This window comes from Macaca fascicularis, chromosome 4, assembly GCF_037993035.2.
Source record: "Macaca fascicularis isolate 582-1 chromosome 4, T2T-MFA8v1.1".
In the NCBI taxonomy this organism is placed as follows: domain Eukaryota; kingdom Metazoa; phylum Chordata; class Mammalia; order Primates; family Cercopithecidae; genus Macaca; species Macaca fascicularis.
In genome coordinates, this window is record NC_088378.1 from 150,964,612 (window position 1) to 150,979,749 (window position 15,138).

The 15,138-nt window shown below is 38.8% G+C and overlaps 1 protein-coding gene across 40 annotated transcripts in view; it reads right to left on the reverse strand.

Annotated features, from left to right (window-relative positions):
* Positions 1 to 15,138, reverse strand: part of LOC107129614 (uncharacterized) — a 487,674-nt gene that overhangs the window by 170,940 nt on the left and 301,596 nt on the right. The gene's annotated exons all lie outside the window — the stretch shown is intronic.

Below are 15,138 nucleotides of genomic sequence, written 5' to 3' on the forward strand. Positions count from 1 at the left end.
GGCTCTAGGTTCTGAGTTCTTAATCACAGAACAACCTTAACACACTGTCTTGACATGGCTCCATATACGCTAGCAAAGAGTTTTAAAACTTAGATGGTATGAGGAATCCTAGATGGTTTATTCCCACTTGATTGCTAGTGCTTCTCAAAATATGTATATCATCTAAAATTCAAAATACTATAGTCAGGGTGAGATAGTGACAAGAGACTGAATCAAGGGGAGACAACCTGGGTATTTCAGACAGAGGACCAAGCAATGGGCTATGTGTTCACAATATATCTGAAACTCTCCTATGCCTAAAAAAACTTAGACTTTCGGGCTAGATGACCAGAAACATGCTTATAGTTCTAAAAAAGAAAGCATACACTGTGAAACCCTTGACCTCCTCCATTCTTTCTTTCTGAGTAGTCATTTATTACCTATTCTTCTAGGCTTTAGTCGAAATCTCTATCTTCTCTCTCTTTGCCAATTGGTCTCTTCTTTCACTTTATACTTTGTTAATGAAGATCTATTCTGGACAATTAAGCATTTCTTAGGATAACAGACAATTAAATTTGTTCCTTTGAACCCTTTTAGAAACAAAGCATAAAGAAATAAAAATGCATAATGCTCAATATTCTCTAAGTATCATATATAATAATAGATCATGAGCTTGACTGGAAGCCCTTTCAGGAAAAGGAACAGGCTGGAGAGCCCGGAGCAAGCGGTAGGATGCAGGGTGCACTGTGGACAACACTGATGAGCAGTACATCTCCCTCCTTCAGGGATATTCCATGTTTGCTAACTCAGTGTGCTGCATACATTTACTTACACTTGCAAATAAGTAAACATGTTGAGATTCAATATGTGAACTTGAAACAAGGCCTGCAGTCACTATATTTTCTAGGTATTTCTGCCAAAGTAAACATTTTTCCTTGGATCTTGATCCTCTGATTCTCCAATCTTGTTTTCTTTGTATTTTGCTTTGATCCTGTCTTGTTTCTGCTGTTCTTCTTGAACATTTAAAATGTGTGCTTTTCCCTGAATAAAGGCTAAAGAAACTCTAAAGTGTGCTTGGGTGTGGCAGCTGGCTTTGCAAATAAGAAAGCATCTTAAAGGATCAGTACACGGTGTCAGTATCCAAAATCAATGGCATTATGGCCTTTCTATCATCAGAGTGTGAGGAGGGATCAAACTTCCAACAAATTGCCATATGAAATTTCCTTTAGCTCGTTTCTCTAGCCTTTGCTACACAATTATTTTTATTTTTTTTTATTTGTTGCTTCAGAAATGTCCTTTATTATTTTTTTCTTTTTTTTTTTTTTTAATTTTACTTTAAGTTCTGGGATACATGTGTTGAACGTGCAGGTTTGTTACATAGGTATACATGTGCTATGGTGGTTTGCTGCACCCATCAACCCATCATCTAGGGTTTTTTGTTTTTTGTTTTGAGATAGAGTCTCGCACTGTCACCCGGGCTGGAGTGCAGTGGTGCAGTCTCAGCTGACTGCAACCTCTGCCTCCTGGGTTCAAGCAATTCTCTTGCCTCAGCCTCCCAAGTAGCTGGGATTACAGGGGCCCGCCACCACACTTGGTTAATTTTTTGTATTTTTAGTAGCGATGGGGTTTCACTATGTTGGCCAGGCTGGTCTCAAACGCCTGACCTCGTGATCCACCCACCTCCCAAAGTGCTGGAATTACAGGCATGAGCCACTGTGCCTGGCCTGTCACCTAGGTTTTAAGCCCTGCATGCATTAGGTATTTGTCCTAATGTTCTCCCTCCCCTTTCCCCCCACTCCCCAAGAGTCCCCAGTGTGTGATGTTCCCCTCCCTGTGCTACACAAATTACACCCCATATTGTAACAGTAACAGCAGCAGTAGCAATAATATATAATGATGATAATAATAACAACAACACAGCATTTTATCTAAGCCAGTACTCTTCTCAGCACTCTACTAGTATTAATCAGATGGTCTGCACAATAGCCACACGAGATAGGTGCTATTGTTACCTGCATTTTATAGATGACACAAGAAACAGGTTAGTTCACTTGCTCAAAGTCACACACTGGTAAGTGGTGGGCGCGGGATTTGAGCTCAGGAAACATGACTCCAGAACACCAACTCATAATCCCATTAATCTAAAATGCCTCATAAATATCTCAACAATGGCCTTAAGACACTCCAAGGTTCTAACTATTTTCCCAGTCAAATATGAATGAATTTCCGTAATTACACAAATGATATCACACATCCAGAAAAGTCCCTATCTCATAGAACTATATTCTTCTCTGCACAACAACCACAGAAATTCAGAACTAAAAGTCTAATAATTATACCCTGTAAGATTCTTACAAAAATCCAAAATAAAAAAGAATTCAGAAACTATTCCTTTTAACTTTGTAAAATAAAGTAAAAACTAAAAGCTCAGATTTCCTGTACAAAGTATGTCTTACTTTTTGTGTCAAAAGAATTTCAAGCTTGCAGAAATGTTGTAGGAGTTGTTCAAAGAACTCTCATGTATCCTTCACCGGGAGACCCCAATTCGAGTTAGGCCAACTTTCCCAGTAATGCTCTTTCTAGTCAAAGGATCCATTTCAGGATCACACTTTCTATTTAGTTGTCATCGCTCTTCTGTCTCTTTTGATCTGGAATAGTATCCTTGACCTTCACGACCTTTATATTATGGAAGGCAGCAGGTGAATTAATTTGTAAAATGCCCCTGAACTGGGATTAGAGATATGTTCTCATGAAAAGATCTGAAGATTGCATTGTTTGGAAGAGATGCTATGTTCTTCTCATTGCATCCCATCAAGTGACACAGAACACTGTTTGTCCCATCACTGCTGATGAGATCTCTGATCACTTGAGTAAGGTTGTGTCTTCCAAGTTTCTCCAGTAAAGCTCCTGTGTTTCCCCTTAAAATGCATAAGGATTTGTGGACAGATACTTTATGGTTATATAAAGACGCTCATCCTCATCCAACTTGTATTCACTATGGTTATATAAAGATTCTGATCCTCATCCAACCTGTATTCACTATTGTTAACATCCGTTGATGTTTCTTACCTGGATTAATTATTACTATGATGACTGCCAAATGGTAATCTCTCCAATTCCAGAATTCCTTCTATATATCAGTGTTCTATTTTAAGGAAGAACTTTCTCCTCTCACCACATTTTCATGCATTTATTTATTTATGCAAGTGTGGATTCATGTATTTCTTGTTTAGTGGGATATAACCTGTAACTATCATTGTCATTTTGGTGCTCAAATTGTTCCAGGTTTCACACGGGTTTAGTGAGAATCCCTTCAAGCTGACTGCTGCATTCTTGTGGCATCTCCCAATATTCTTTCAGAGTTTCTGTATCTTCTGTCACAAGACATTCAGGGCTCAACTTGTACCTTTTCTTTCCCAGCTCTAGAATCAGATATTTTTTTCAAAGACCCATAGTTGCTTTAAGCAAAAACTGGAATTTAGAAACTACAATCTAGGTAGCAGATGTGCTCATATTTACTGGGCTGTCACTGCATCCTGGCTCTTTCGGTGAACAGAGTTAGGAAATGGGTTTGGGGTGTGAGGTGTGGGTGTGTGTGGGTGTGTGTGAGTGTGCATTTATTCATAGACATGTGTACACTTTAATGTTTATAATATTTCTACACTGAAATTTCTATATCTATAAAATTTCTACGTATCAGAATCCACACATTCACAATGAAACCTTAAATTCCTACCCACAATACAGGGTTCATTCTAGCTCTCCCCTTTTTTATATCTGTAACTGTTCTCCCATAGTCAGAAGTCCGACTCCTGTTACCTTCAATATGTTTGCTTATTTGCCCTGATAGGTCTCCTTGCTGAGACGTGCCTAATGGCTTTTTGACAAATGGAAGGAAGAAAGGAAGAAGGAAGGAAGGAGGGCCGGCAATACCAGCTTTTTAAGAATTGGTGATCTATTTACGATCAAAATATAATCAGGCTAAATTATCAACACAGCAACTCACTCCCTGGCCATAGCAGATTCCAGAGTTTCAAGTAGTCTTCCAATGGCTTGTCATCTTTCAATGTGTGTAGGACACACAACTGTTCACATCTTTACTACAAAAAAATTTTTATGTGTATATTATTGGGTAATAAAAGTTTTAAGAACCATGTGTGGCTTTTTCAAAACAGATCAAAGAAATTCTAGCGTATCCTTACTGAACACCCATCCCCATTATAGTGAAGATGGGGAAAGCGGGGCCCAGAAAGGTCATAGGTTTTGCTCAAGGTCCCGGAATTAATCAGTAGCAAAGCACAATCCAACCCTGGAGTTGAAGAAACACAAAATGGACACAATAAGACCTACCTACCTCATAAGCATACTGGGAAGATCAAGACAGTACTTGTGAAAATACTGTCCCTGAGGTGTACTATACAATTACAAGTGGCTCCTTTCCCCTTGTCGTAAATAGACAGCTTCTGTTCAGAAACTGGTTGAACCAACATGGTAAGATGGTTTCCACTCTGACTCCAAGTTCATTCACATTAAGCGTATCACTGAGCATCATTCAAGCTTTTTGTGTCTTAGTTTTCCCTGAAAGAGGAACTAAATCCCTACCCTGCCTATGCCTGAGGAAGACAAGCACCTCTGGAGTGGGGGTTATGAGTCAGGGCTTTGTCATCAGTATAAATTCTAATCCTGCTCCACCGTTACCAAGCTGGATGGCTTTGGGTAGGAGTAGGTCACTGAACTTCTCTAAGCCTCTATCTCTCATCTGTAAAATGGAGACAATGACACCTAAGTTCTCAGAGCTGGTGTGCAAATTAAATGAGAAAAAAGTATGTGAAGTGATTCACACGAAGTCCAGTGCCCCATTTGATAAATGAAGACTCCTCTATCACCACCACCCTCATTATGCTACCACCATCATATCTCCATTACCGGAGTCTCCCTATTACCGTCAGTCCTTCGAGTCGCTCGCGATAAATAATACCGGTGGAAAGTGAGAGCTATTTCAAATGCGCTATGGTCATTAGTATGGACGGAATCTCTGGCCCCCAAAATTCATATGTTGGAATCCTATCCTCCAGTGTGATGGTATTAGGAGGTAGGGCCTTTGGGAAGTGATCAGGGCATGAGGGTGGAGTCCTCATGAACACAATTAGTGCCCTTATAAAAGAGACCCAGAAAGCTCTCACTCACTTTCTGCCATGTGAGGATACAAGAAGTTGACAGTCTGCAGTCACGAAGAGGGCCCTCATCAGAACCCAACCATGCTGACACCTAGATCTCAGACTTTCAGCTTCCAAAGCAATCAGAAATAAATTTCTCTTGTTTATAAGCAATACACCCTTAGGTACTTTGTTATAGCTGTCCGAACTCACTCAGGCAGTCATAAATAAAACAAAGCTCATTTTATATTTGCGAGAGAACATTTAGGCAACTCCTAAAGTACTTCCTTGTCTTTCTGTATTGGGCCTCATACAGTGCTTAAGGATGGTCCCAGTTTCTAGCTATTCTCCCCCAGGATATTGGATATAGTCGGTTCCCCCAAACATCTTGGGTATAAGAGATGAAATTCATCAAATGAAATGTGACAGTTTGATACTTTACCACACAGGAGCTAATTAAAGATGTAATTTCAGACTAGAATAAAAAAATAAAGCAATGAGTTACTTTTATGAGAAGGGGGAAAGTGATAAAACTCTTAAAAGATTTAAAACAGATTATGGGGCATAAACAGTCTTCACGCAGGCCAAAAACGGTGGATATCTTTTCTTAAAGCATAACTCCCGGCAAACTGAAACAGTTTATTACTTAGGTTAACTGTTTTTTTCCTTCCCAGAAACATTATACACACACATACACACACACACACACACACACACACACACACACACACACACACCTGGTGTTCAATGAAATACCAGGTGCACTGTGGCTTTCACTCTGTTTCAAAAGAAAAAAAAAAATCTATTGTCACTCATGGGCTTCAGCCTAGCCTGTCAAGCAGGAATTAAAATCTCTTTAAAAAGAAGCTTTGCGTGGTTCATGTGTCATGCTGACATGAGCTGGATCAGCTTACAGAAGGGGCCAGAGATAAGGCATCCAAAGGAGGTTAGAAGTAAGCAGCCCCCAGAAAAATTTCTGATTTCTTTACTCATCTACCCTCTACCCTCCTTACCCCTCCCTCCCTCCCTCTCGCCCCTTTATAAAAATTGGTTCAATGTGCAATACAGAAGAAAGAGCTATTTCTTTCCCTTTATTAACAACAGCACTAGATTCTGAAATTAACAAATATCTACGTCCTTCCAATTTCTAAGGATCTCTTAATTTTTCTTCGTAAATCATAAAACAAAAAACGTATCAGTTTACCCCACTTATCAGGCCTTAGATTTTAAGTCCAAAGCTACAAGGCCTGTAGAGCGGAGGACTGTTTGGCTTATTTTAAAAGAATACATCAAATATTAGCTGTAAATTGGTCATAAATGGGGCCACTTAAGTCTCTACAGAAAGGAATTGCAAGGACTTGGGATTAAAATTGCAGGAAGCCAAAAGAAAATTGAGGACAAGGAAAGGACTGATGGGTTTGGTGCTATTATCTCTGAGAATACTAAGGACACTGAGGCTTTGAAAAAAATTACATGGGTGACCTTGAGAACAAGTCCAGACTGAGAAGTCAGCTTGGAGTAGCTTCCTGTAGGGGTGGAAGCAGAGCAGGCTGAATTCTTCATTTCCAAATGGATGATGAAGATGTTTCAGATAAGCAGTTTTGATTTCCTTTTAGCATGCGGAGCTGCAAGCTGCACTTCCAAGCAGAATAAATGTCATGCAGCCCTTGTAAAATGCTCCATCTTCAGTAGCTGTGGTTTGAAACTCAGAAATCATCCTAGAGGATTTCATGACTTTGGGGCATATAAGATTGGAAATTAAAAATGGACGCTATGGACTACAGCCTTTGTGTCTTCATCCTCTGTCACTGCACACAGAACAGGAAGCCCTGAGCCATTAAGGAGACCCGACCTATACTTCCTGAAACTCTGCTTCAAAATGAGAACTGGGAGCAGATCCTAGACCCCAGGGAATGTAACTAGTGCAAATTTCTCTACGCTTCAACTTCCTGGAAGATGGATTTACTAATACATTGCTTTAGAGCAGTGGTTCTTAAATTGGTTAATCTCAGGATACCCTTATGAATCTTAAAAAATTCTGAGGCAGGGCACAGTGGCACATGTCTGTAGTCCCAGCTACAGGAGGCTGAGACGAGACGATTGCTTGAGCCTAGTAGACTGAGATTAGCCAGGGCAACATAGCAAGACCTCGTATCAAAAAAATATATAACTTATTGAGGATTTCAAAATGCTTTAGTTCATGTAGATTATATCTCATGATTTAATTTATAACATTTATCATGACACAAATTAAAACTGAGAAATGCTTAATATTTATTACTGCTTAAAAAAGAATTTATGGTCCAGGCACAGTAGCTCATGCCTATAATCCCAGCACTTTGGAGGCTGAGGCGGGTAGATCACTTGAGGTCAGCAGGTCAAGACCAGCCTGGCCAACACAGAGAAACCCCTTCTCTACTAAAAATACAAAAATTAGCCAGGAGTAGTGGTGCGTGCCTGTAATCCCAGCTACTCAGGAGGATGAGGCAGGAGAATCACTTGATCCTGGAAGGCAGAGGTTGCAGCGAGCCAAGATTGCACCACTGCACTCCAGCCTGGGAGTTAGAGAGAGACTCCGTTCCCCCCCCACAAAAAAAGAATTTATAACCCATTACTGTTAACATAAATAATATATTTTTTATAGGGGATAATTAGATTTTCCTAAAACATTTAGTGAGAAGAGTGGTATTATTTTACTTTGCAATTTTTTTAATGCCCAGCATAACTGAAGATAGGTGCATCCAATCTGTTGTGGTATCATGTTTGGTTGACGTGTGTAGAAAACCCATTCCCACACAAATGCCTAGTTGGCAAATACAGGATTAATGAAATAGCCTTTCAGGTCATTGTGGATATTCTTTCTTTGATACTACGCCCAAACTCAACAACTGGAAGTTTATATAGGAATCTGAACATCTATCAGTGAACTTTTCATACTCTGATATATCAAAGCCCATTAATTTTTCTAGCATTTTGAATGGATCTTTTACCAACATATCATTTTGTAACATCGATCATCGGTTGTTTAGAAAATAGCGACTTGCTGAGTTATATAGCGGTTCTGAATATACAGTGGAAAACTTCACTGTACACTTGTGAAAGAAAAAGAATGGAAAAGACAAATAACATCTTAGTATTATTACGTAAATAGATCAACACTGCAGATCGACTGAAAAGGGACCCCAGGGGTTTATGAACCAAACTTTCAGAACCGCTATTTAGGCCATGGTGGTACCTGAAAACAGTGACTCAACCTGAGAAGGGGGTAGTGGTTGGCCCAGTCATTGGGCCAACCTTTAGGGGTCCTTTTAGGGGACAGATGACATGAAAATAAAACATACCAAAATTGACTTTACTCTAAAACACAAGAGCTCTATATGGCTTCCAAGCTTTCTTTCAGACACCAGAAAGGTTACGACTCATTGGATTTGACATTGATCTCTAGTGCAAAAGTGCCCAAGTTTAAGCAACAATAATCATGATTTAGGCCAAAATCTAGATCTGAAAATAATATTTTATAACTAGCAAGCCAGAATCATTTACTACCAATGTTTTTGTCTTTACTAAATTCTGAGGTTTAGTGGTTCCTCCAAAATCATTATTTGTTAAAGACCCAGCTACTACTAAGAGAATTTTAGATCTTTAATCATTGGACCCTAACTGTTAACCTATATCTTCAAATGTCAGCTCCTAAACCAGGGACTTAATTGTCTAGCTTAATACTGTAGCCCCAGTTCCAGCACCTAAAAGTCAATGCCAGTTACCTGTTCAAAGCTCAAAATGTATTTGTAAAATGAATGAATGACTTAGTTTGCATATAAATACCATTGAATAATCTAATGGCAAATATGATGATACTATGTTCACCCTATTGAAAAAAATGAATATAAAATCCAGCACCAGACTCTACAGTATAACTGTATTTTAATGGATGAGGAAAAATAGATGAAGTGTTTATCTGTAAGTCTACTTTAATCAAAAGCCTTTAATTCACAATCATATTTTCAGTGAAGACCTCACGCCCTTTACAAATTCAGATTTCAAAATCACATCCTCACTCTTTTTAATTCAATGAGACGCAGGAAGTAGCTGAAGAAGAATGAATTCCTGCTGTGGTTAGGCTGCTGCTGCAATGCCATTTGATACTTTATGTAAGGAAAATAAATAAATAAATATTCTCCTAATCCTCTAAAGATCAAAATTCTGACAAAGGCTGGGCAAGAAACGATACTTGGACTAAAATACACTCTTCTAAAAGGGGGTGTGTGTGTGTGTGTGTGTAGTTGCATGTGTGCATGGGCACATGGCCGTGCAGGTCTCTCTGATCTTTGTTACAGCTGCATAAGTGAGTCCACTGTTCTTTCACTAAAAAAGAGAGAGAGGGGCAAGGTATAGAGAGGTGGAAGAGAAGGTTAGCTTTACAAGTGCCCCGATATTTCAGAAGTTTTGATCATTTGGATTATGTAGGTTATTTTTGTTTTTTATAGCCCTGCTTGAAGAGAGAAAAAGTGGGCCTCCTTGGTGAACAGAAGTGACTGTTTGTGCAATAGAATTGATTATCTGTTCAAGATGGCTTATGCTGCAGGACTATAAAAAATTGCAGGTGGCTTTGGTTACAAGGGAGCTATCAGTCATCCTGAACTATTGACACATTTTTATGTACTCTAGTCTCAAATCACTCACTAAGGTTACTTATTCATCCATGAAGTCTAAAATTGGGAGTCCTACCAAAGGGAAAGGGAGAGATTTAAACTGAAAAGTCTACCCTCCCTAGTCCCCTAACGACATCACATTTTAAAGCTTGCAGGAAGGGAAAAGCTAAATTCCCTTAAGCTCACCATCCCAGGGTATCACTGGTGTCCAGCTATCACCTTTGTTCAAATGATAACTGAGAGAGCTATGAATCCCAGGGATTGGGAAAAGCTACTTAAACTCTTTTCACAGCTTTGATTTATGACGGGCCATGAACTAATAAAAATTATAGTGAATATTTATTTTTCTTCCACAGTGCGCTTGTCACTAGACAAATTGCAGATGAAATCAATTCCAGTCTGGTCCCAGGAGCTTAAAAATTGCTAAGCACATGCTAACACTCCAGCATTAGAAGAGACAGTCAGATAACTACACACAAAGCCGAGAGTGCGAATCTCCTTCCAGAAAAGGATAAAACTGCTGCCAGCATGGCTGTGTGATTTCCCTACCACAAGACAGACCTCCGGGGAAGGCCTGCCTGCCGGCTAATGATCAGAGGCAGTAATTTCTAAGCACATAATGCTGGATTTGAGATGAGGCGGCAAATTGTTTTTATTGGCATTTTTTTCCTAATATAAAAATTCTCAATCTAGATCTAAATTAATGAATGTTGTTACACCTTTGTTCCACAGTTTCTCTCTTAAATTCCAAACTCTATGCAACCCCACTTTTTGTCCATTTTCCAAAAACAGCAGGCTTTCCCTGGGACTCTATGATATTCAACTGAGCAAATGAACCATTCTGCAAAGTGTTTTTCCTCTTTCCCTCCCTTCTACTGTCCAATATTTGGGCATTCTGTAGCTTATCAGAATCTTTATCTAGCAGAACCTTGATCAAGCAAAAATTCGGACAAGAAGGGGTAAAATCAGTTGTTTAAAAAAAAAAATGAAACCATAGGGAATAGAAGAACCCATCAAAAATGTTATGGTATAACATGTTCTGTTTATTTTGTTTTTCTTGGTTATTACTGTCTCAAAATACATTATTTGTAGAGTTAGCTATTATTCTATGGAGTAGTCAGAGGTGAAATGTACTGAAATCCATGTGGATTTTTGTAAGAGAAAAAGGAAGAACACCTCTTGACAATAAAATCAATGATAGTCGGTTTCTACTTCTATGTTGCTATGAACTTTATGTCTTTATGCCTATTTCTGGCACACTCCCCAGGATTTTCCATTCATTCATTCATATATTCAGCATGTAATACATGTTAAACATCGTATTAGATCACAGAAATAGAAGTCTACAGAAATCACGGTTCCTGAACCCAAAAAGCTCAATGTAGTAGTGAGTTTAGGTGTTCAAAACATTTTAAATTAAAAAAATAATAATGAAAAAGAGGAAGGTTGGGAGTGGAAGAAAGAAAAAGGAAAGAAGGGAAAGGAAAAAGGAGGAAATCACAACAGTAAAGTGGAAATATACACTTACCAGAAAGTAAAAACAGGAGGGAATCGCGGAGAACATTCTAGGGCAGGAGGATGTTTGAGAGGAGCTGCAGGCCAGACTTGGCTGAGAGTCACAACTGAAAGGAGTCATGGACAGAGACGCTCACCAACTCACCTGTTGAGTTAGGAGGGTGGGGATGCAGGAAGGACAGAGGCAGGAAACAATAGTTTGGAGAACTTCTGTCCCAGGCTTGAAACCCTCTTTAAGACAGTCCTCTCCATCACCTTTCACATCTTCACAGTCACCAAGTCCTGACTTTTCTGGCTTTGAAATCTTACATCAGCCCCATCTTTTCTCTTCCTGCTGGTTCCGTTCCAGTAGGGGACTTCCTTATGTACTGTGCACTGCTGAGGTGGCCCCCAACCGTGCCCTGTGCTCTACGGTCTCCACCAGCCAACCAGCATCCCACCTATACTCTACTGTCTACACCATCTTCTGAAAATTGCACTTGGCATGGCCAGTTGTCTTCAGGTGAAAATCCCAATGCACTCACTCAGACTCAGTTCATGGACCCTTATAATTAACAACCATCTCATTATCAAAGCTATGCTTCAGCACTTGGCTCCATTTTAAGGTAGTGACTTCACTGCCTGACAAATGGACAAGGCTATAAAATAGAGACCACTGGCTGGGTACGGTGGCTCACACCTGTAATCCCAGCACTTTGGGAGGCTGAGGCGGGCAGATCACCTGAGGTCAGGAATTCAAGACCAGCCTGGTCAACTTGGTGAAACCCTGTTTCTACTAAAAAATACAAAAATTAGCTGGGCGTGATGACGCATGTCTGTAATCCCAGATACTCGAGAGGCTGAGGGGAAGAAAATCACTTGAGCCTGGGAGGTGGAGGCTGCAGTGAGCCGAGATCACGCCACTGCACTCCAGCATGGGCAACAGAGCAGGACTCTGTCTCAAAAATAATAATAATAAATAATAAATAAAATGGGACCATTAGATTAACTATCTTATAGGGTTGAAAATTAAATAAGGATGTATGCACAAACAGAGGACAGTGCCTGGCACTTTGTAAGCCCTTAATGAAAGGCGTGGTAGGGGGAGAGGAGGAGGGGAAGGAGGAGGAGAGGAAGGAGGAGAGGAAGGAGGAGGGCGAGTAGTTTGTACTTTTAGATTCTCCCATAAGATTGCCCTGCCTCCTTCTCATTTCCTCTCTCCTCAAAATGTCCAATAATAATCTCAACTCCATCACAAAGCTCTTTTCAGCCCATAGTAATGCTCCCTTCTGGGAGCACAATTCAGTACTAATTTTATCCATTCATTATTAACCCTGCCAAAATTTAATTCTCCTCCTAACAGAATCCCTGCACTTAAAGGAAGAATAACCATCCTCTCCGTTTACCCAAGCAAAATGATCACCACTCTTCATTCCACAAACGGATTAATCTCAATATTAACCTGTTAAATTGCTCTCAAATACCCCCTTCTTTTCATTCCCATTTTCCAGAATATTCACTTAACTAGATGTAAATTAATACAGATTTACTTTATTCACTAATTAAAATTATAGATAAGTCTCCATGGAGAACTTAATCATGATATTTGACATCACATGACTGTTGTAAAGATTAAATGCAATAATATGAGTAAAATTTGTAAACTATCTTTAAATGCAAACATATGACATAACATTGAGGTGTTTTCATTATGGCTATAAAAAATGTCCAGTAGCTCGATCAAAAACTTCTGATAAACAAGAGTTCAAGATGGCGCAGGTTAACAGCAAGTTGGCATCTGAAATTATTGAACATAGTATCAAGGTATCAAAACATGTAGGATTAGAGCGCCTTAAAGAAGTACTTCAACTTCTACTTCAATATAATGGACTAGATTAGATCAGACCAACCTTCCCAACAGAGAACTAAAATAACCAGGAAAAAAAATCGTTAAAATAGCCTCTGCTTGAAGGCATTAGAGGACTATCAAGGCACAATGATTTGAAAGGTCATGACTGTAGAGAGAAGGGAGCCTGACATTTGACTTCTCTTTAACCCATTTGCTGACTCTATTGCAAACAGTGGAAAACTAAGTTGAACAGGTTTATTTCAGCTTCCGAGAGCAGGACAGGCAAAAATTAGAGTTCATAGCCTGCTAAGAGAAAAAGGCCCTATAACCCCCACTTTCAGCTGTGATTCCAAAGTGCTAACCCAAAGGAGTAAGCAGAAACCAGAAGCAGCCCTCACAAAGACTAAAGCCCACCTTCAGAACAGTTTAATCCCTACACAGATCAAGGTGATCCGTCCTTGGCCTATCCACCCCCCAGAAGAAAAGGAAATCCCCTATAGAGGAAAATAACATCACACATAGGTAAAAATCGTCTCTATACTTTTAATACACAATGCCCAGCATTCGTGCTTACAAAAATAAGATACTTATCTTACACGATAAGAATTTTGCTTACAAAAACAAGAATTAACCAAAAAGCAAGAGAAAAGTAAGAAACAACAGAAACAGACCCATAGGGAAATAAGATACTGTGGTTAACAGAAGGGGACTTAAGTATAAACTGTGATTTATATGTTTAATAAATCAGACAGCAAAACTAAAGGATTCCATGTAAAATGAACCAAAAGGGGCACTCTGTAATTTGAAATATAACCACTGGTAGGAAAATATTCAAAAGATGGGTCCAGCAGCATATTGTATACAGCTAAAGAGATCAAAGAAAGATGGATAATATGTAAGAAAATATCCAGATTAAAGCATGGAGAGAAAAACAGAAAGTAACATGTGAAACATAGTTTTATACACATTTAATTCAAATCCCAGAAAAGAGAAGAGAATCAGGTAAAAGCAACAGTAAAGGGATAATAGCAGAGAATTTTCCAAAATAAATTTCTCCAAGCCACAAGTAAAAGAAGTGCTACAAATACTGAGTAAGGTAAACAGAAGGAAATCTACACCTAGAACAGTATAGTTCAAAGACAAATGAAATCTCAAAACTGCTGGAAAAGAGAACATTTTTTAAAGCTGCCGGGGATGGTAGTGCTTATGGGAAGAGAGTTTCAAATATAAGACTCTCAATGGAAACATGGTAGCCAGAAGGTTTGATATCAGAAATGGTATCTTTAATGCACTGAAAGAAAATAATTTCCAAGAATTCTATGACCAGTGAAAATATTTCTTAAAAATAAAGGCAAGATAGAGTCCTTTAAATAAAGTCAGAGGGATTCTATCACCAGAATACCCAAACAGAAGAAATTCAAAAAGAAGCTTTTAGGCAGAAGAAAAATAATCCCAGATGAAAGCTTGTTGTACCATTCTTCCTGCAATGAGTGTTTTTAAGTAGATGTGAAAAGATCAGATTATAGATCTGAAGACTGACGAATACCTTTAGGCTTCGGCTTGATCTGTCCTGTTCAATATTTGCTTAAATAACTTGAAGGGCATTTAATAGAAAATAAACACAGAACATGTAGAAGTGTTAATATGTTCACTAATTTTTAAGATTCAAAAATATGTTCCAATATACCATAAAAACTAAATAATTCACCTTTATTGAAAAATATTTTAGGATTTGAAGCTCTGTATTTACCTACATCTTTCCTCAGAATAGTCTGCATTCCAAACCATCAAATCTCCGTCCTTCTCTCAAGATCCATTTTAAGTTCCCTTAACATTTATTTTTCATTTATTTTGTACCTATTTTTGTCTATGATAAACCAGGCACTGTGTTAATTTTTAGGGCAGGAAGATAGCTCACACTCATTATCTTCTCAGTATAAAATCTGCCTGGCTATTTTTCTTGATTACACACAACTGAATGTATTCTAGTCCTCTCTAACTCCTAGAA